The following is a 20716-nucleotide window of genomic DNA, read 5'->3' as shown; positions in this document are numbered from 1 at the left end:
ATATCATATTTCACAAAGTCTGCATTTAATAAATACAATTGAGTGACTAATCCCAAAAGAAGAATTTTCTGATCAAAAGAGGCAGTATTAAAACATGAACGAAAACAATTCTATCACGAAATTCCAACACCTGCCTCAGCTTATGGACATTAGCTACATGGCTTAGTCATCTTTATGGTCCTATTTGAGAGAAAGTAAAGTAATAAAAACTGTTCAAAGAGGAAAAGGAGAAAGAATATAGCAGGGAGACAAGGGAGCTGACATTTCGATTTTGAAGAATTAGGTTGACTGCATGTCAAGTACCCTTAAAGAAAATGCAGAAGCTAATGTGAATGCATATAAATCTACTATATCAAATTATTAAGCAGGATTTCATTTTTCTATATAACTTTTATGAACTAGATATCAAGCAATAAGGTTTTTACATAATTGATATTTGATTCCAATCAAGACTTCATTCCAATCAAGAAAAATAAGAATGGTTCAAGGAGGAGGAATATGGTCAATGTACTTGGAATACATGTATGAAAATACAATAATGAAACTCATTGAAATTGTTGTATTAAGGGGAGGGGAGATAAGGGAGAATGATGACAGGGATGAAACTAATTAGGATACATTGTAAGCACACACAAAATGTCATAATGAAGCCCCTGTACAACTAATATATGCTAATAAAGATTGCAAAAAAGTCAAATTGTAATAATAATTATAAATGCCTTAAAAAAAACTGGGGGCTGGGGTCATGGTTCAGGTGATAAGAACACCTGCCTAATAATCACAAGGTCTTGAGTTCAACCTCTCATTTTGTTATTTTGTTGTTTTAAAAAATTATTTTTTGCTGGCTGAGTGTCAGTGGTTCACATCAGTAATCCCAGCTACTTAGGAGGCTATGAACGGGAAGATCTGGGTTCAAACTCATCCCTGGCAAATAGTTCACAAGACCCCATCTCTAAAATTACCAGAGTAAAATGGACGGGAGATGTGACCCAAGCAGTAGAGCACCTGCTTTGCAAATGCAAAGCCCTGAGTTCAAACCCCAATTTGAAAAAAAAATTCTCTTTGCCAGACTATTAGACTATTATTTGACCCTTTTCAGTTCTTAATGGATTACATCTTCTCTTAGTAGAAATCAGGGTTCACAGACAGAGAACTGCAGAAAGTAGATTGCCATTAGCTTGGCTTTATTCCTTACTCCTTTCCCCAAGCCTCAATTTGAATATCCCTCAAGAACACACTGAAATCTACACCTGTTTGCTGTTGACAGAGATGGGCCTTAAGGCCGAAAAACATCCCAGGACTTTCCTCTTTCTTAAGTATTTCTCTGTCTTGCTTGTAGATGTTTAGACATTTTTTGCTGCTCTATCTTTCATAATGCTGAAATTAAAAAGAAATCATGCTGATAATAACAAAATGGAATGCAAAGATTTTTTTCATTTAGAAATAATACCAAATGGACTTTCTGATGACCATTTCTGCTATTTTTAACTCCCCAAATGTATAGCAAAGAACTCAGCCTTTCCCAAGGAGAGGTCTAGCCTTTGCCCTCAGCTCTAGATCGGGGAAGGGGTCATTTCTAAACCCTGGGACTGTCCTGTCTCGTAAAAGTGTTTCTGTTTACCAGAGAGGGCCCTTGGTAAACAGAAGATCTGACAATATGATTTATGATAAGGGCTTTAGGTCACATAGCATCGATCAGCTTGACCTCTGGAGGGGCTAGAGTCTGAGGTCAGCCACATGACAGACAGCCAGGTTCATGTGACTAGGTCTCAGTAAAAACTCTAGACACCAAGGTGTGGGTGAGCTTTCCTGGCTGACAATACCATAGTCCCCCTTATTCGTGTTTTTCTGTCTGTGGTTTCAGTTACTTGGAGTCATCAGCAGTCAGAAAATATTAAGTGGAAAATTCCAGAAATATGTAATCTCTGAGTTTAAAACAACTTTCATAACAGCATATTGTTAGAATTGTTCTTTGCTAGTGTTAGGTATTATTGCTAATCTCTTCCTGTAAACTTTATCATAGGTTTATATGTGTAAGAAAAAAAGCATTGTAGTTTGGTAGTATCTGTAGTTTCTGGCATTCACCAGGGGTCTTGAAACATATCATCTGCAGATAAGGAGGACTACTGTCTTCCACGTATGTCATCATGACCGTCGTCAGCACAGTCATAACAGTCATGGCTTCACTGAAAAGCTCCATATGTGTAAGTCTCCTGGACTCTACCTCATGCACCTCCTCCCTTGGCTGACTTTAATCGTATCCTTTCTCTGTAATAAACTGCAACTATGAATTGAACCATTTTCGGTGAGTTCTGTGAATTGTTCTAGGGAATCTTTGAGCCTGAAGGTAATCCTTGGAATCCCTGAGCTTGCAGCTGGTGTCAGAAGTGAGAGTGGTCTTGGGTATCTCACAATTTGCTCTAAATGAGTCAACACATATTTTACCATGAAGATGTTGGAACCTAAGAATCATTATTATCTATTTCATTGGCTCTTTTAAATATGTGAAATTTGTTCTAATTCAGAATAGCTAGAAAAAGAATAGTCTGTGCTGGAATCAAGAAATAACTTAGTTATTATTTTCATGATGTTGGTGTCCACCATTCTCTGCTTCCGATGGTAATACAAGCATCCTCAGATATCCAGCTCAGAGACGGTCTAAGTGTGGAACCTGCTTGCTGACAATAAATCTGACTTCACTTTTCACTAAAGGAGAAGTTGAAGAAAAAGACTCTTCTGGTCTCTTAGCATGGGTACTATTTGATGAAAATTTCAGTAAGATGTATAAAGATGGCTTTGCAAGACAATCAGACTCTATTAATGAGACATTAATAAAAAGACATTTAGCTTAACCATCTGCCCCTACAAAACATTTTTGGTTTTATTCATAAAATATCCTTTTTAAAAAAATGTCAGCCAAAATATTTGAGTGCAGGATGGTTATTGAGCAGAGAGTCAGAATTACACTGTGTGCAGTGATTTGATCACTGGAAAGTATTTTTAATATATTCTTGAATAAAAATTTTAATGAAAAGATGAATATATTCATCCATTCAGCTGCTCTGTTCACTGAACTAGGTCCAAATGTCAATTCCACTAGTGCATTCTCTCTCTCTCTCTCTCTCTCTCTCTCTCTCTCTCTCTCTCTCGTAGCAAGTTCTTCGAATAATAGTAGGCAAGCAATAAGTTTTATCTAATGAGTAAATAAAGATACAATGCATAGATCAACTCAAAAGAAAGGAAAAGTATTCAAGTTATGATAATCTGAAGGATGCATTTACAAATGGACAGTTTACACATGTGAATTGTTCATGGTGTACCTCAAAGGCTAGTGCAGCTACCCTCTCCCAGGTGCAAAGATGAAAGAGTGGTTACCACACTTATGAGAAGTTTTATTGTGAATATTGCTTAGAAAGACAATGAAGGATCCAGTCAGCCAAGTTCCTTTTCAAGGAAGGAACAGAAAAATAAGTGCCCTGACATCATATTCCACCCCCTCTAGGGTTTCCTGTTATGTTTTCCACTGGGAATCAAACCAAGTGAATGAAAACTCATTTATGGGAATTAGAATGGCCAATTTCTGGTAGGAAAAAAAAACTGTGAGGGGGCTGAGGATGTGGGGGCATGGCTTAAGTGGTGAGGTGTCTGCCTAGCAAGTATGCAAAGCCATGAGTTCAAACCCCAGTATTGGGGGGAAGGAGGGGAAAGTGTGAGGAAGGTTGAAGAAATGAGCAAACTGGAAAATGAGGGATTTTCCAGTCTTATCAGGGGCATGAGGCACAAACAGGCACTAAAAAATGCAGTTTAATTAGAGACTTCTGAGGGGTGAGGACAGGGTGCTACTGGAGTCAACTGACATGTTATCATCTACATCAGTCAGGGTCCAAGAAGGGGACACAGCCACAGAGCAATGTGAACAAGGAAAGTTTAATGTAAAGAATTATTAACTAATAACTAGGGTTAGCTATAAAGAGCTAAGGGAAAGCTCTTATGAGTATAAGAATAGCAACCATGGGGCACATTCAGGACTGTTAGGGCTGAGGGCAAATACCAAAGCCAGGAAGAAATTTGGAAGACAGCCCTCCATCCAAGGCCAAGATTCATTCCTCATTGGAGAAGTTAATGCTATTGGTCCACTGGATGGCAGAGAAGTTCCCTGAAGCCTGGCTGGCTGAGCTGGAAAGCAAGAAAATACCCACGGGAGTGCTGACAAAATTTGCCAGGAAGCCACACGAGTGCTGCAGAAAAAGCTGTGGGAGTCAGTTCCCATGGCATCCACTCTAGGAGTAAGAGGACGACAAGCAACAGAAGCAGGAAACACAACCCCTTCCTCCGGCAGCTGTCCTTCTAGTGCCTTCTACCAACAAAAATACACATGGCAAAAGAAGTATTTGCAAGGTCCAGCTACAAAAATCAAGCCAAGGCAGTGAAGAGTATACTTCTGGACAAGAAACAGTAACTTGATTACTGATATAGCATCTAACACAACAGTGAGCAGTGTTGGGAGTTCACTGAATTTTGAATGTGTTGGAATTTTCTAGGTGAAAGGTCTGAGGGGGATATTTAAGCTAAAAGTGCTACACATTAAAAATTATAGTTGAGAGTCTAGGGGATTATAAGTAATTAAGAATGGCTGGACCACTGGCAGCCCCAAGTGTGTCCATCCCCAGTATAATTCCAAATAACATTTTCCTAGCTGGTGATTTCTTAGACAAGGAAAAAATAAATAGGTCAAAGGCATAAACAGTGGAAAATATTTTGTTTCCAAAAATAACACAGTCCTTATTTCCTCAGGCCCCCATCTTCTTCCCCATGGCTTCCCCATGGACACCCGGCTTTTGACTTTGCCTTCTTGCCCCCACTGGAAGATGGGGGAGATGGGACAGGAAGGCTGGAGCCAGACTGGGTCGACCCTCGCACCTGGATGAGACTTCAAGGCCTTTCCTGGCAGGCCAAGAATCTGACTGAAGTTGGAGCAAGCTCAGAGTATGGGGAATGTCTCCGTGTCCCCACCATATAAGTTCTGTGGAGGAGTGGCACACTGTGGACCTCAGGTTGGTGTGGGCCTAGTGCCCCAAGTCAGCCTGGAGACCTTACAGCCTGAGGGTGAGTCTGGAGTTGGGGTAGAGGGCCACTAGAAGGGGGCCACTAGAAAGGGGCTCCCCTGGGCACTGCCCACTCCGGTGCTGTGAAGCAGGAAGACACGTTGGAGCAAAACCCTGAGGAGTCCCAGGACACAAAATCTCTGCAGAAAGAACTCGAACAATTTGTCAAGCTGCTGAAGTGGAAGAGGATTATCCTGGGGTATACCCAGGCCAACATGGGGCTCACCCTGGGGTTTCTCTTTGGAAAGGTGTTCATCCAAACAACCATGTGCTGCTTTGAGGCTCTGCAACTCAGTTTCAAGAACATGTGTAAGCTGTGTCCCCTGCTGCAAAAGTGGGGTGGAGGAAGATGATAACAATGAGAACCTTCAGGAGATAGGAAAAGCAGAGACCCTCGTTCAGGTTCGAAAGAGAAAGAGAACAAGTGATGGATGGATCAGAGACGCTCAGCTACTGTGAGTTCTTGTTCTCTAAGCTTTAAGGAATTAAAGCTAGGAACACTGGGAGTGTTAAAACAAGAAGTCTTTCTTGGCACAAGGCAAAAGTAAAGGCTGCTCAGAGAGTCAAGCAGTGGAACCCGGAAACAGATAATCCACTGAAATGCTTTGGGTTTCTCCCTTTATTGCTCTTTCAGCTCCTCCTTTATTCCCCTTCCCGTGGGTATGCATTTAGAGCTTCTGCTTCTTGATTGGTTTTGTCACCTCATTTTCAATGCATTCTTGCTGCATGGAGGGACTTTTGAGAAAAACCACCAGCTTTTTCTTATTGCCACCTTGTAGACTGGCATGCTGTGGTTTCTTGCTGCAACTCTAGCTACACAGGAAGTTCAGCTAACCAGCTGTCAGCAGGGCTGTCAGCTCAACCTTGCAGCAAAGTCTTTACAGAGCTGATGATACTATAGACCCCGGACCCGGGTCTGCAAAGCCAGCAGTACTGTTCCCTTTCACAAGCATCGAGAACCACTTGGGAGGCAATCTGGAGAGCATGTTTATGCAGTGCCAGAAACCCACACTGCAAAAGATCAGCCTCATTGTGGAGCAGCTCAGGCTGGAGAAGGATGTGTTCTGAGTGTAGTTCTGTAACTGGTGCCAAAAGAGCAAACAATCCAGCAGTGACTAGTCCCAAAGAGAAGATTTTGAGGCTGCAGGGTCTCCTTTCTCAGGGGTACTTGTATCCTCCCTTGGGGCCCAGGGCACCATTTTGGTACCCCATGCTCATTTCACCACACTCTACTCTTCTGACACTTCCAGGAGAGGGAAGCATTCTCTCTGTCTCCTTAGCCATTCTGGGCTCTCCCATGCATCCAAACTGAAATGCTCGCCCTTCCCAGGGATAGGAAGCAGAGGAAAGGGGAGAAGCTAGGGAAAGAGAACCTGGAGTCTGTACCAGGAATTTGGGGATTAAATTCTTCATTCACTAAGGAAGGAATTGGAAGAACCAAGGTGGGAACAGGGAGTTTGGGGAGTGGTTGGAGGGAAGGTGAAGTTCAATCGTGCTCTTGATTTTAATCCCCACATTACTCATCACTTTCTTCTTAAATAAAAAAGACTGGAACAGATACACACACACACACACACACACACACACACACACACACAATTTCTACCTGAAAGCTGAAGTTAAAATACTTTTCCTAGATTTATCTGATTTACATACAGCTTCATTGAGTGATTTTTTTTTTTTTTTTGTCATTTGGAAAGTGAGTTGGGTTAGGAACTTATATCACTGGCAATCTAAGCATAGGTTCAGTTGGCCTAGTAAGTGACACAGGCCTGTCTACATGGGACAGAATGAGGCTGAAAGGCCAAGAAGTGTCTGTTGTTTTCTGAGGACTGTGGGGAGCTACTATGTCTTACCATAAAAGTATCACAAAGTCTATTCCCAGGGAGAGGTACACATAGGCAGACATTTTTACAGTTGGTGGCAATCAAAGGAAGTAGGTTCAAGGAGGATATTTTTATTTTTGTTTCTTTTTAAATTTAGAAGTAACTTATAATTAACTTTTAAGAGATGAATAGTTGTTGTAATATGAAATTCTATTAAAATGTAAAGCTTCACAATTATTTTAGTAGATTTTAATGAACTCCAGTATTTCACTGAGTGCTGATTTTTAATAACATGGCATAACTTGGCAATAATCTAAACCGGTTTGTAAAATTTTTTTCTCATAATTTTTTCAAATATACTGTTTTATACTTCTGTTTTCTACCACCAAGAACAGTTCCATCAGATGACCAACTCTTTTTCTATTATCATATTATTGTTGTATTAGGGGTACATTGTGACATTTACAAAAGCTCTTACAATATATCATAATCGAATTCTCTCCCTTCTCCCCATTCCTGGAATGGTTAGATGATAAACTCTTGAATGATAATTGTAATACGATGGAATTTAGATTATGATAAAGGTTATTTTAGTAAACATCAACAATACTGAAGTACATAACATCTATGCAGGTTCAGAATATAATGGTATGTATTGAAAGCTGTTGAATAATGAGGGATGAGGAGAAGGGGTAAGAGCGAGTAATGGAAGTTGAACTGATCAAAGTAAAGTATACTCACACAGGCTATACATCGAGAAATGCTTCTAAACAGTGATTTAGGAATTAATAATGAAGGACTGTAAAATAGGTGCAGTGTGAAAGGGGGTACTTGTGGGAGAAGGGAGGGTGAATAAAGGAGATGAAGATGAAGGAATATGGTGGATGAACTTCATATACTTACTTGAAATAGAACAATGAAACCCCTTGCAATTGCCTTAAGTGGGGCAGGGAGGAGGTGGAGGGAGAGAAATGGTGGGGCGATCTAACCAATATACAATGTAAGCTTATTTAGAATTGTCACAATGAATCCCCATATATGATTAATATATCCTCATAATATTTTTTAAAAATATTGTTCTAGTAAACGAACAAACAACACTAAAAATAGATCTTCAAAGTATATAAAAGTAAGGTAGTTGACTTACTGCTATTCTTTCTCCCCAGATTTACTGAGGAATAATTGAACAAAATTTGCATATATGTAAGGTAGATAATATGGTATTTTGATATGCATATACATTGTGAAGTTATTACCACAATTAATCTAATTAATATAGAGGGTTATTGATTCTGACAGTTTTTATGACCTCTACTGAAAGGTGCCTCTCTCCTAGGAAATATTTTCATCACTAATCTCTTAATTAAACTCAGCACAACCTTTAGCTAACCAATGATCTTTATGAAAGTTAGCATATTCTCAGAATCAAATTCTCCTGCTCCTTCACACAACTGCTATCTTTGATCTTACAGAGCATTGCCAATTAATTTCCCTTCCCTCCCCGCAACCCCTATCTTAAATTTGTGGTGAATATTTTCAATAAATGTTTCTGGTTTTTTGTCAGGAAGAGAACTACATCTCATCTCCATGAAACTGTAAAGAGTTAAAGAACTCTCATATTTTACCCATTGGCCTTACTGGTAGAGAAGGCTCCACTACCACTTTCAAAATTGAAAGCATTCTTTAGAATTACAGTTTACTTTCCTGTCATTTTTCTCTTCATGTCCCCTTATTAACAACAATATGAAAGCTGATATTTGCTGGCTCAGAAGATGGTGGTTTAGACAAACTCAGCACCTTCCTTCATCTCCATGAATCTGAGACAAAATATCAGATGCTAGCTGCAGGGAAAGGTGGGTGGTGTGGAAAGGTAAGGAAGGAGAGTAGTAAATAGAAGACAGAGGTCAGGTGAAATTCAGAAATATTGAACTTTAGATTTATAAAATAAACAGTGGACCCCAACATGGAATACTAAGCAAAATGGTAGGGAAGGGGATTACCCCCACCCCCAATAAGCCATACATGAAATGAAAACCATGGGGAGCTCCACAGCCACACAGTCCTGCACTGCAAAAATCAGGAGTTCTGCATCAGAGCAGCAAGCTAGAGAAGTGAACTTCCTAACTGGTTCACTGGTGCCCTGGAGGGAAATCAGCTCCTGAAAGGCATTAATCAGACCTTCAGCCATCTTCATACCTCCAAGTCCCAAAGGCCTCCCCTTCTCCACTGGCTAAGCAAATGACTACCCAAGAACTTGTGTGGACTCAGAAAACTAGTTATGACTTGGACTCAGATTCATAGATACAGAGCTACTAGGGTGGGAAGTGCAAGCCATGACACAGAAGGAAGCCTAAGAAGAACGCACTGTAGTCAGAACTCTGGTAAGACGAGAGAAACCAGATGTGTGTGAATGTGAGCAGCAGTACAGGACAGAGAACTAGGAGGCCAGGGATTGGGTGCAAAGCAGCCACTGCTCTGGAATTTCCCACACCAAAACCCACATAGGCAGAGTACTGTAGTATGAGAAAGGAAGGAACCAGGAATCCTGGAGCCCCAGATGGGGAAAGCAGTTCCTACATTAGCAGGAAAAACACTAACAGGATTTCAGTCCAGCAGGAAGAGGGCAAGAAGAGTCTCAGTCTATAAACATTCCTTGCTTGTCTGATTTGTTTGGACCTCAGAGAGAATAATGGCTGTTCCCCACACACACAAAGTAAAGTACAAAGACAAGTCTGGGTAGAGTGGCAGGGTGGATCCATCCTCCTTTCCTCACCAAGGAAAAAATATTCTCTAGTAGGTTTTTTTCTTTATCTTTCTTTCTTGTTTTCTTTTATTGTTTTGTATTTCTCTTGGTTTATTTTGCTCTCCTTTACTATTCTTATTTTATTTCTGGGTTTTTTTTTTTTGTGGTACTGGGGGTTGAACTCAGTGCCTTGTGCTTGCTAGGCTGGTGCTCTACCACCAAAGCCCATTTATTTGCTGTAGATAATTTTCACATTAGTCTTAGCTGGCCTTGAGCCATTATCCTCTCTATCTCCACTCCCAAGTAGCTGGGGTTACAGTCATGCACCATAATCCCATATACTTTTTCTCTCTTTCCTATCTTCCTTCTCTCTTTTTTCCTTTCCCCATTCCCCTTCTTTTAGTTACTTAATACCTTTAAGTTTAATCACTTTTAAACTCCTACTTTATCTTGTAAATATCATTTCCCTTTCTTTTTTAACTTTATTAGAAGCGTAATTAATGTTTCCAATTACTTTTTTTTTACTACATTTAAATATCTGATCTGTTTTAGAATTATGGTTTTATTACTGTTTTCTGCTTTTTCTCTTCTGGGTGGTAGTGGGGATCATGACCCTTAAAGAAGGCTGCCTGCTAAGAAAACCACAATAAAACATTATAAAATCTGAGTCAATTTCCCAGAAGATGCTCAATCATAACATAGAAACACAAGCAAATAAGGAAAAAGACAGGCAATATGACTCCTGAAAAGCTCCTAATTCCTCAATAACTGAATCCAAAGACACTGAAGTGTTTGAAATGCTGGACAAATAATTCAAAAATTTAGTTTTAAAAATACTCACTGACCTCAAAGAAGATTTTTTAAAAAACAGATAAATTAAGTGAGGAATTCAAGAGCTAGACAAGAAAGTCAGGAACATGGATGAGAAATTCTCAGTGGAAACCTTAAAAGCAAGAAGAGCGTGGAGTAAGGTATTAAAGGCACTGAATGAAAATAACTTCAACCCTAGGATACTCTACCCAGCAAAATTATCATTCAAAATAAATGGAGCAATAAAAATCTTCCACAATAAGCAGAAACTAAAACAATATATGACCACCAAGCCACCACTACAAAAGATTCTCCAAGGAATTCTACACACAGAAGATGAAAGCAAACAAAACCATGAGAAGATGGGAAGTATCAAACCATAGAAGAAAAAACAATGAATCAGAGAGTAGCATTGATTCAGCTGCACACAATCAAACCCTTAAGCAATAAAAACAACTAAATGGCAGGAATCACCACATACCTATCAATATTAACACTGAATGTGAACAGACTCAACTTCCTCATCAAAAGACACCATTAGGCAAACTAGATTAAAAAGGAAGATCCAACAGTCTGTTGTTTACAGGAGACCCATCTCATTGACAGAAGCTAATGCTGGCTTAGAGTGCAAGGCTGGAAGAAGATTTACCAAGCCAATGTCCCCCCAAAACAGGCAGAAGTAGCAATATTTATATCTGACAAAGTAAATTTCAAACTTACATTGATGAAATGAGAAAAAGGACACTTCATACTAATAAAAGGGGAAATACACCAAAAGGAAATAACAATCATCAACCTATATGCACCCAACATCAGCGCACCGAATTTCATCAAACAAATTCTGAGGACAAATGCTTTTTTTTTTTTTTCATTTTTCTTTTATTATTCATATGTGCATACAAGGTTTGGTTCATTTCTCCCCCCTGCCCCCACCCCCTCCCTTACCACCCACTCTGCCCCCTCCCTCTCCCCCCCCAATACCCAGCAGAAACTATTTTGCCCTTATTTCTAATTTTGTTGTAGAGAGAATATAAGCAATAATAGGAAGGAACAAGGGTTTTTGCTGGTTGAGATAAGGACAGCTATACAGGGCATTGACTCACATTGATTTCCTGTGCATGGGTGTTACCTTCTAGGTTAATTCTTTTTGATCTAACCTTTTCTCGAGTACCTGTTCCCCTTTTCCTATTGGCCTCAGTTGCTTTAAGGTATCTGCTTTAGTTTCTCTGCGTTAAGGGCAACAAATGCTAGCTAGTTTTTTAGGTGTCTTACCTATCCTCACCCCTTCCTTGTGTGCTCTCGCTTTTATCATGTGCTCATAGTCCAATCCCCTTGTTGTGTTTGCCCTTGATCTAATGTCCACATATGAGGGAGAACATACGATTTTTGGTCTTTTGGGCCAGGCTAAACTCACTCAGAATGATGTTCTCCAATTCCATCCATTTACCAGCAAATGATAACATTTCGTTCTTCTTCATGGCTGCATAAAATTCCATTGTGTATAGATACCACATTTTCTTAATCCATTCGTCAGTGGTGGGGCATCTTGGCTGTTTCCATAACTTGGCTATTGTGAATAGTGCTGCAATAAACATGGGTGTGCAGGTGCCTCTGGAGTAACCTGTGTCATAGTCTTTTGGGTATATCCCCAAGAGTGGTATTGCTGGATCAAATGGTAGATCCATGTCTAGCTTTTTAAATAGCCTCCAAATTTTTTTCCAGAGTGGTTGTACTAGTCTACATTCCCACCAACAGTGTAAGAGGGTTCCTTTTTCCCTGCATCCTCGCCAACACCTGTTGTTGGTGGTGTTGCTGATGATGGCTATTCTAACAGGGGTGAGGTGGAATCTTAGCGTGGTTTTAATTTGCATTTCCTTTATTGCTAGAGATGGTGAGCATTTTTTCATGTGTTTTCTGGCCATTTGAATTTCTTCTTTTGAGAAAGTTCTGTTTAGTTCACATGCCCATTTCTTTATTGGTTCATTAGTTTTGGGAGAATTTAGTTTTTTAAGTTCCCTATATATTCTGGTTTTCAGTCCTTTGTCTGATGTATAGTTGGCAAATATTTTCTCCCACTCTGTGGGTGTTCTCTTCAGTTTAGAGACCATTTCTTTTGATGAACAGAAGCTTTTTAGTTTTATGAGGTCCCATTTGTCTATGCTATCTCTTAGTTGCTGGGCTGCTGGGGTTTCATTGAGAAAGTTCTTACTTATACCTACTAATTCCATAGTATTTCCTACTCTTTCTTGTATCAACTTAAGAGTTTGGGGTCTGATATTAAGATCCTTGATCCATTTTGAGTTAATCTTGGTATAGGGTGATATACATGGATCTAGTTTCAGTTTTTTGCAGACTGCTAACCAGTTTTCCCAGCAGTTTTTGTTGAAGAGGCTGCTATTTCTCCATCGTATATTTTTAGCTCCTTTGTCAAAGATAAGTTGGTTATAGTTGTGTGGCTTCATATCTGGACTGAGGACAAATTCTGAGGACATATATAGATTCCAACACAATGGTAGTGGGAGAATTTAATACCCCCCATCACCAAAAGATAGGTCATCCAAACAAAAAATCAGTAAAGAAATTCTAGAACTAAATCACACCATAGTTCAAATGGACCTAGCTGATGTCTACAGAATATTTCAAGCAACATCCACACAATATACATTCTTCTCAGCAGCCCATGGAACCTTCTCCAAAATTGATCATATTTTAGGACACACAGCAAGCCCCAGCAAATATAAGAAGATAGAAATAATCTCCTGCATTCCAGCTGATCACAATGCATTAAAACTAGAACTCAACAACAAAAACAACAGCAGAAAATAAACAATTGGAAGCTGAATAACACATTGCTTAAAGATCAGAAGGTCACCAATGAAATAAAAGAGGAAATTAAAAGGTTCCTGAAAGTTAATGAAAATGAAAACACTATCTATCAGAACCTATGGGACACAGAAAAGGCAGTGCTAAGAGGAAAGTTTATAGATATGATTGCATATATTAAAAGGGCAGAAAGATCTCAAATCAATGACCTAATACTACATCTCAAACTCCTAGAAAAAACAAGAACAAGCAAAACCCAACTTAAGCAGGAGGAGAGAAATAATAAAAAGAAGGGCCAAAATTAATGAAATAGAGGTATATATATATAAAGAATCAACAAAGTGAAAATCTGGTTCTTTAAAAAAAAAAAACAAGATTGACAAACTCCTGGCAAATCTAACTAAAATGAGGAGGGAAAAGACCCAAATCAGTAAAATCAGAAATGAAAAGGGAGAGATAACAACAAACACCAAGGAAATCCAGGGAATCATAAGAGATTACTTTGAGAACCTATATCCCAATAAATTTGAAATCCTTGAAAAAATGGACAAATTTCTAGATACTTATGACCATCCAAAACTGAACCAAGAGGATATTAACCACCTAAACAGATCTATAACACCATATAAAATTGAAGCAACAATGAAGAGTCTCCCAAGAAAGAAAAGTCCAGGACCTGATGGATTCTCTGCTGAATTCTATCAGACATTTAAACACCAACTAACACCAACACTCCTTAAACTTTTCCATGAAATAGAAAGGTAAGGAAAACTGCCTAACTCATTCTATGAAGCCAGTATTTTACACTCATCCTAAAACCAGACAAAAACACCTCCAAAAAGGAGAACTATTGGCCAATCTCCTTAATGAACATTGATGCAAAAATCCTCAATAAAACAATGGTAAACAGAATCCAACAACATATCAGAAAAATCATTCATGTGACCAAGTCGACGTCATCCCAGGTATTCAGCATTGTTCAACATACGCAAATCAATAAATGTAATGCAGCACATTAATAGAAACAAAGACAAAAACCACTTGATCATCTCAGTAGATGCAGTAGATGCAGAAATAGCCTTTGGTAAGATTCAACACTACTTCATGATAAAAGCTCTAAGAAAACTAGGAATAGAAGGAACATACCTCAACATTATAAAGGCTATAAATTACAAACCTATAGTCAACATCATACTTAATGGGGAAAAACTGAAATCATTTCCCTTAAAATCAGGAACAACACAAGGTTCCCCTCTCAGCCCACTCCTATTCAACACAGTCCAGGAATTCCTAACCAGAACAATAAGGCAAGATGTAATAAAGGAATAAAATAGGTAAAGAAACTGTCAAAGTATCCCTATTTGAAAATGACATGATCCTATACCTCAAAGACCCAAAAATCTCCACCCAAAAACTCCTAGACACTGTAAACTGCTTCAGCAATGTGGCAGGATACAAAATTGACTTACAAAAATCAGTAGCCTTTCTATACACCAATAATGAACAAATTGAGAAAAAATATATGAAAACAATTCCATTTACAATAGCCTCAAAAAAAATCAAATACCTAGGAATAAACTTAACAAAGGATGTGAATGACTTCTACAAGGAGAACTACAAACCATTGAAGAAAAAGATTGAGGAAGACTACAGAAGATGGAAAAATCTCCCGTGCTCATGGATTGGTAGAATCAGCATAGTAAAAATGGTTACACTACCAAAAGCAACCTATATGTTTAATGCAGTTCCCATGAAAATCCCAATGACTTTCATCACAGAGATTGAAAAATCAACCCTAAACTTCATGTGGAAATGCAAGAGACTGAGTATGAGTGTGAGTATGCAAGGCAATACTCAGCAAAAAGAGCAATGCTGGAGATACCACAATTCTCGACTTCAAATTATATTACAGAGCATAGAAATAAAAACAGCATGGTACTGGCACAAAAATAGATATGAAGACCATGGAACAGAATATGAATCCACACAGTTATACCCACCTTATTTTTGACAAAGTCACCAAAAATATACAGTGGAGAATAGACAGCCTCTTCAACAAATGTTCCTGGGAAAAGTGGTTATCTGCCTGCACAAAACTGAAACTAGATCCATGCCTATCACCCTGTACTAGTATCAACTCAAAAATGGATTAAGGACTTTAATATAAGTCCTGAACCTCTGAAGTTAGTACAGGAAAGAGCAGGGAATACTGTCGAAGCAATAGGTAGAGGCAAAGAATTTCTCAATAGAACCCCAGCAGCCCAGCAACTAAGAGAAAGGATGGACAAATGGGACTTCACAAAATTAAAAAGCTTGTGCACAACAAAAGAAATGGTCTCTAAACTGAAGAGACCACCCACAGAGTGGGAGAAAATATTTGCCAGCTATACATCAGACAAGAGACTGATAACCAGAATATATGGGGAACTTAAGAAACTAAACTCCCCCAAAATCAATGAACCAATTAAAAAATGAGCAACTGAACTTAATAGAACTTTCTCAAAAGAAGAAATTCAAATGGCAAGAAAGCACATGAAAAGATGCTCACCATCTCTAGCAATAAAGGAAATGCAAATCAAAACCACACTAAGATTCCACCTCACCCCTGTTAGAATAGCCATCATCAAAAACACCACCAACAACATGTGTTGGTGAGGATGTGGGGAAAAAGGAACCCTAATCCACTGCTGGTGGGAATGCAAGCTGGTGCAACCACTCTGGAAAAAAACTTGGAGGTTTCTTAAAAATCTAAACATTGATCTACCATATGATCCAGCAATCCCTCTCCTGGGGATATACCCAAAGGAATGAGGCACAGGTTACTCCAGAGGCACCTGCACACCCATGTTTATTGCAGCACTATTCACAATAGCCAAGTTGTGGAAACAGCCTAGATGCCCCACTACTAACAAATGGATAAAGAAAATGTGGTATTTATACATGATGGAATTTTATGCAGCCATGAAGAAGAATGAAATCTTATCATCTGCAGGTAAATGGATGGAACTGGAGAACATTATTTTGAGCAAGGTTAGCCAGGCTCAGAAGACCAAAAATCATATTTTCTCCCTCATATGCAGACTCTAGATCTAGGGCAAATGCAGCAATGTAGTTGGACTTGGATCACATGACAAGGGGAGAGCACAGATGGGTGATATAGACATAGGTAGAAAATCCAAAACATGAAAATGTTTGATGTCCCCACTCCAGAGGAGCTAATACTGAAACCTTAAAGCAACAGAGGTTATCATGAGAAAGGGATCAGAAACCAGGGTAAAGATCAGTTAGAGATGAATCAACATGGGTCATAACATGTTGTACACGAAAGCAATGCTAGGAATATTTCTGTATAGCTATCCTCAACTCAACTAGCAAAAACACTTTGTCTTCTTTATTAGGTTTGTCTCTTTTCTTCAACAAAACAAGTGATAAAGGCAGAACAGAACCTGCCTGGAACTGAGGGGGGAAGGGGGAGGAGGGTGGCAGGGGGGACAGGGAGGAGAAATGACCCAAACAATGTATGCACATGTGAATAAATGAATAATAATTTAAAAAATGAAAAAAATAAATAAAATGTCCTTTAAAAAAAGTTGATGGGAGACTATTTCAAAAGAGGAAGGGGACCAGCAGGAGGGGAGAGGGAGACAAAAGAGATGATTCTGAGCTACTCTTACAGAGCATGACACTACTATGCTCAGTACACACTTTCTCTACATTTACTCATTTAATCCTCACAAGGATCCTATGCTCAAACTGAGAGTTTGAGGATTTTAAGGAATAAAAGCATCAAATGGTTTCAAAAATCATGGTAATTTTTTTTGGGCAGTACTGGGGTTTGATCTCAGGCCCTCACACTTGGTAGGCAGGTGCTCTGCCACTCAAACCACTGTGCCAATCCTTTTTTAATTGTAATCGTTGTGTGCGCAAAGCAAAGAGAGTGAGGGTTCCAAACATGCCTGAAAGTTATGAGTATCCTCATGAGGGGCAGAGTTGGCCCATGCTTGGGGGTTTTTTTTGTTATTGTTTTTGTTTGTTTGTTTGTTTGTTTGTTTGATGGTACTGGGGTTTGAACTCAGGGCCTACACCTTCAGCCACTGCACCAGCCCTTTTTTGTGAAGGGTTTTTTTCGAGATAGGGTCTCATGAACTATTTGCTGGAGCTGGCTTCAAACCATGATCCTCCTGATCTCTACCTTCTGAGTAGCTAGGATTACAGGCGTGAGCCTCAGATGCCCAGCTCCACATTTGTTTTGGTTCTGGTCTTGACCACATGATTTTTTCTCCCTTGACTTGACAGGATCAGGAATAGGTGGAAGGGGGATACTAGAGAACTGCTGTGGTGTAGATGAAGAAATACAGGTAGTAGAATCCCTGTTAACTAACAGACCCCTCTGTTAGTTACTGCATTTAAATGTCCCCTATTCTCTGAAGGTAGCTTTCAAGTTAACTACTATTGGACAGGCAGAAGTCAAAGCAGCACTCCCGCAACTCCTATTCAACATGGTCCTGGAATTCCTAGCCAGAGAAATAAGGCAAGAATAAGAAATAAAAGGAATACAAATAGGCAAAGAAATAGTTAAAGTATCCCTATTTGCAGATGACATAATCCTATACCTCAAAGACCCAAAAAACTCCACCCAAAAATTCCTGAACACAATGAACAGCTTCAGCAATGTAGCAGGATACAAAATCAACTTACAAAAATCAGTAGCCTTTCTATTCACCAACAATGAACAAATTGAAAAAGAATATAATAAAACAATTCCATTTAAATAGCTTCAAAAAAATCAAATACCTAGGAATAAACTTAACAAAGGATGTAAATGATCTTTACATTTACATCCTTTACAAGGAGAACTACAAACCACTGAAGCTTTAAAGAGATTGAGGAAGACTACAGAAGATGGAAAAATCCCCCGTGTTCATGGATTGATAGAATCAACATAGTAAAAATGGCTATACTAAACAATTCAATTCCTATCAAAATCTCAATGACATTCATCACAGAAATTGAAAAAATATACCCTAAAGTCCATTTGGAGATAAAAAAGACCAGGAATAGCCAAGACAATACTGAGCAAAAAGAGCAATGCTGGAGGTATCACAATGCCAGACTTCAAACTATATGACAGAGCCATAGAAATAAAAACAGCATGGTACTGGCACAAAAATAGATATGAAGACCATGGAACAGAATAGAGGACCCGAATATGAATCCACACAGTTACACCCACCTTATTTTTGACAAAGTCACCAAAAATATACAGTGGAGAATAGACAGCCTCTTCAACAAATGTTCCTGGGAAAAGTGGTTATCTGCCTGCACAAAACTGAAACTAGATCCATGCCTGTCACCCTGTACTAGTATCAACTCAAAAATGGATTAAGGACTTTAATATAAGACCTGAAACTCTGAAGTTAGTATAGGAAAGAGCAGGGAATACTCTGGAAGCAATAGGTAGAGGCAAAGAATTTCTCAATAGAACCCCAGCAGCCCAGCAACTAAGAGAGAGGATGGACAAATGGGACTTCACAAAATTAAAAAGCTTGTGCACAACAAAAGAAATAGTCTTTAAACTGAAGAGACCACCCACAGAGTGGGAGAAAATATTTGCTAGCTATACACCAGACAAAGGACTGATAACCAGAATATACAGGGAGTTCAAAAACCTAAACTCCTCAAAAATCAATGAACCAATAAAGATTAGACAAGTGAACTTAAACAGAACTTCTCCAAAGGAAGAAGTCCAAATGGCAAAAAAACACATGGAAAAATGCTCACCATCCCTGGCCATAAAGGAAATGCAAATCAAAACCACACTAAGATTCCACCTCACTCCTGTTAGTTAAGAACACCACCACCAACAAATATTGGCGAGGATGTGGGGAAAATGGAACCATCATACACTGCTGGTGGGAATGTAAGCTAGTACAACCACTTTGGAAAACACTATGGAGGCTTCTTAATAAACTAAACATAAATCTGCCATATGATACAGCAATCCCACTCCTAAGGATATACCCAAAGGAACGTGACTCAGGTTATTCCAAAGACACCTGCACACCCAGGTTTATTGCAGCACTATTCACAATAGCCAAGTTACAGAAACAGCCAAGATGCCCCACTACCAATGAATGGATCAAGAAAATGTGGTATTTATATACAATGGAATTTTACTCGGCCACAAAGAAGAATGAAATTTTGTCATTCACAAGTAAATGGATGGAACTGGAGAACATCATCTTAAGCAAAGTCAGCCAGGCTCAGAAGGCCAAAAGTCTCATGTTCTCCTTCATATGCGGATTATAGACTTAAAACAAATGCAGTAATATTATTGGACATGGATCACACACTAAATGTGTATGGAAGGAATAGGGAAAGGGAAGGAAACCTAAAACTTGAATGTGGTTGATGTGCTCACTGTAGAGGAGCAAATATAGTAATCTTAAACTGACAGAGGCCACTATGGGAAGGTGACTGGGAAGTAGTGAAGAGGTCTGGTAGAGATAAACCAATGTGGGTTGTAACACACATGTGCATGGAAGCAATGCTAGGAATCTCTCTGTGTAGCTATCTTTATCTCAAACTAGCAAAACTGCTATGTCTTACTTATTATCTATGTTTTCTCTTCAACAAAATTGGAGAACAAGAGGGCAGAACAGGTGGCCCAAACAATGTATACACATGCGAGTAAATGTAAAAATGATTAAATAAAATAAGAAAGAAGTTAGGGCAGAAACCTGGGATGATTTCACAAAACAGGCCACTTCTCCCCTCATGGTGGTGACCCACCTTTTGTGTAGCAGTCTGGAGTACAGGCATCAGCTTGCCCAGGCCTGGCAGGTTCTGCAGTCTCTGAGGTGTTTCACTGGAGTAGTCTTGGGTGAAGCAGGACACAGTGTGGTTTTTCTCTTTCTTTTGGGTCAATACTTGGCAACTCAGTCATCAAGGAATACTGATTCTGAGTAAGCCTGCATATGATGACTTTGGTCTTGCCAAAGGCCAACAAGGCAGAATGGACAGTACTCCTTTCGTACAGGCAACAATCATTCAATTCAGGTGCATTTCTTCCAAATGTCATTCGCATGTACCAGTACAGGCTTACACTGAGGGACATTGGTATCAGAAGGAATGTAATAATGTTTTGAATTTGAATATTAGTGTTTTTTTAATGGAATCTTACATGTTGTATTCACCCGCACCCCACCTGGAAGTCATTCCCTGTGTGCATTTGATGAGTTTGAAATGTTCTACAGGGAAGATAAATTCCAGTTGCACATAATCAACCATTGTGAAATAGCAGATCAGAGGACATTGTGAAATGCACAGGACATCCAGTTCATTGTGAGCTGGGAATAAGTCATACTTTTTATAATACTTTGATATTTATCTGGGTGCATTATTTTATA

General features: G+C 39.1%; 1 pseudogene; it reads left to right on the top strand.

Annotated features, from left to right (window-relative positions):
• Positions 1-6417, top strand: part of LOC109680283 (POU domain, class 5, transcription factor 1 pseudogene) — a 49785-nt pseudogene extending 43368 nt beyond the window's left edge.
• Positions 6418-20716: the final 14299 nt, after the last annotated feature.

The sequence above is a fragment of the Castor canadensis genome, chromosome 8, assembly GCF_047511655.1.
Source record: "Castor canadensis chromosome 8, mCasCan1.hap1v2, whole genome shotgun sequence".
Taxonomy (NCBI): Eukaryota; Metazoa; Chordata; class Mammalia; order Rodentia; family Castoridae; genus Castor; species Castor canadensis.
The sequence above is the reverse complement of the archived record's forward strand: the minus strand, read 5'-3'. Positions and strand labels throughout refer to the sequence as shown.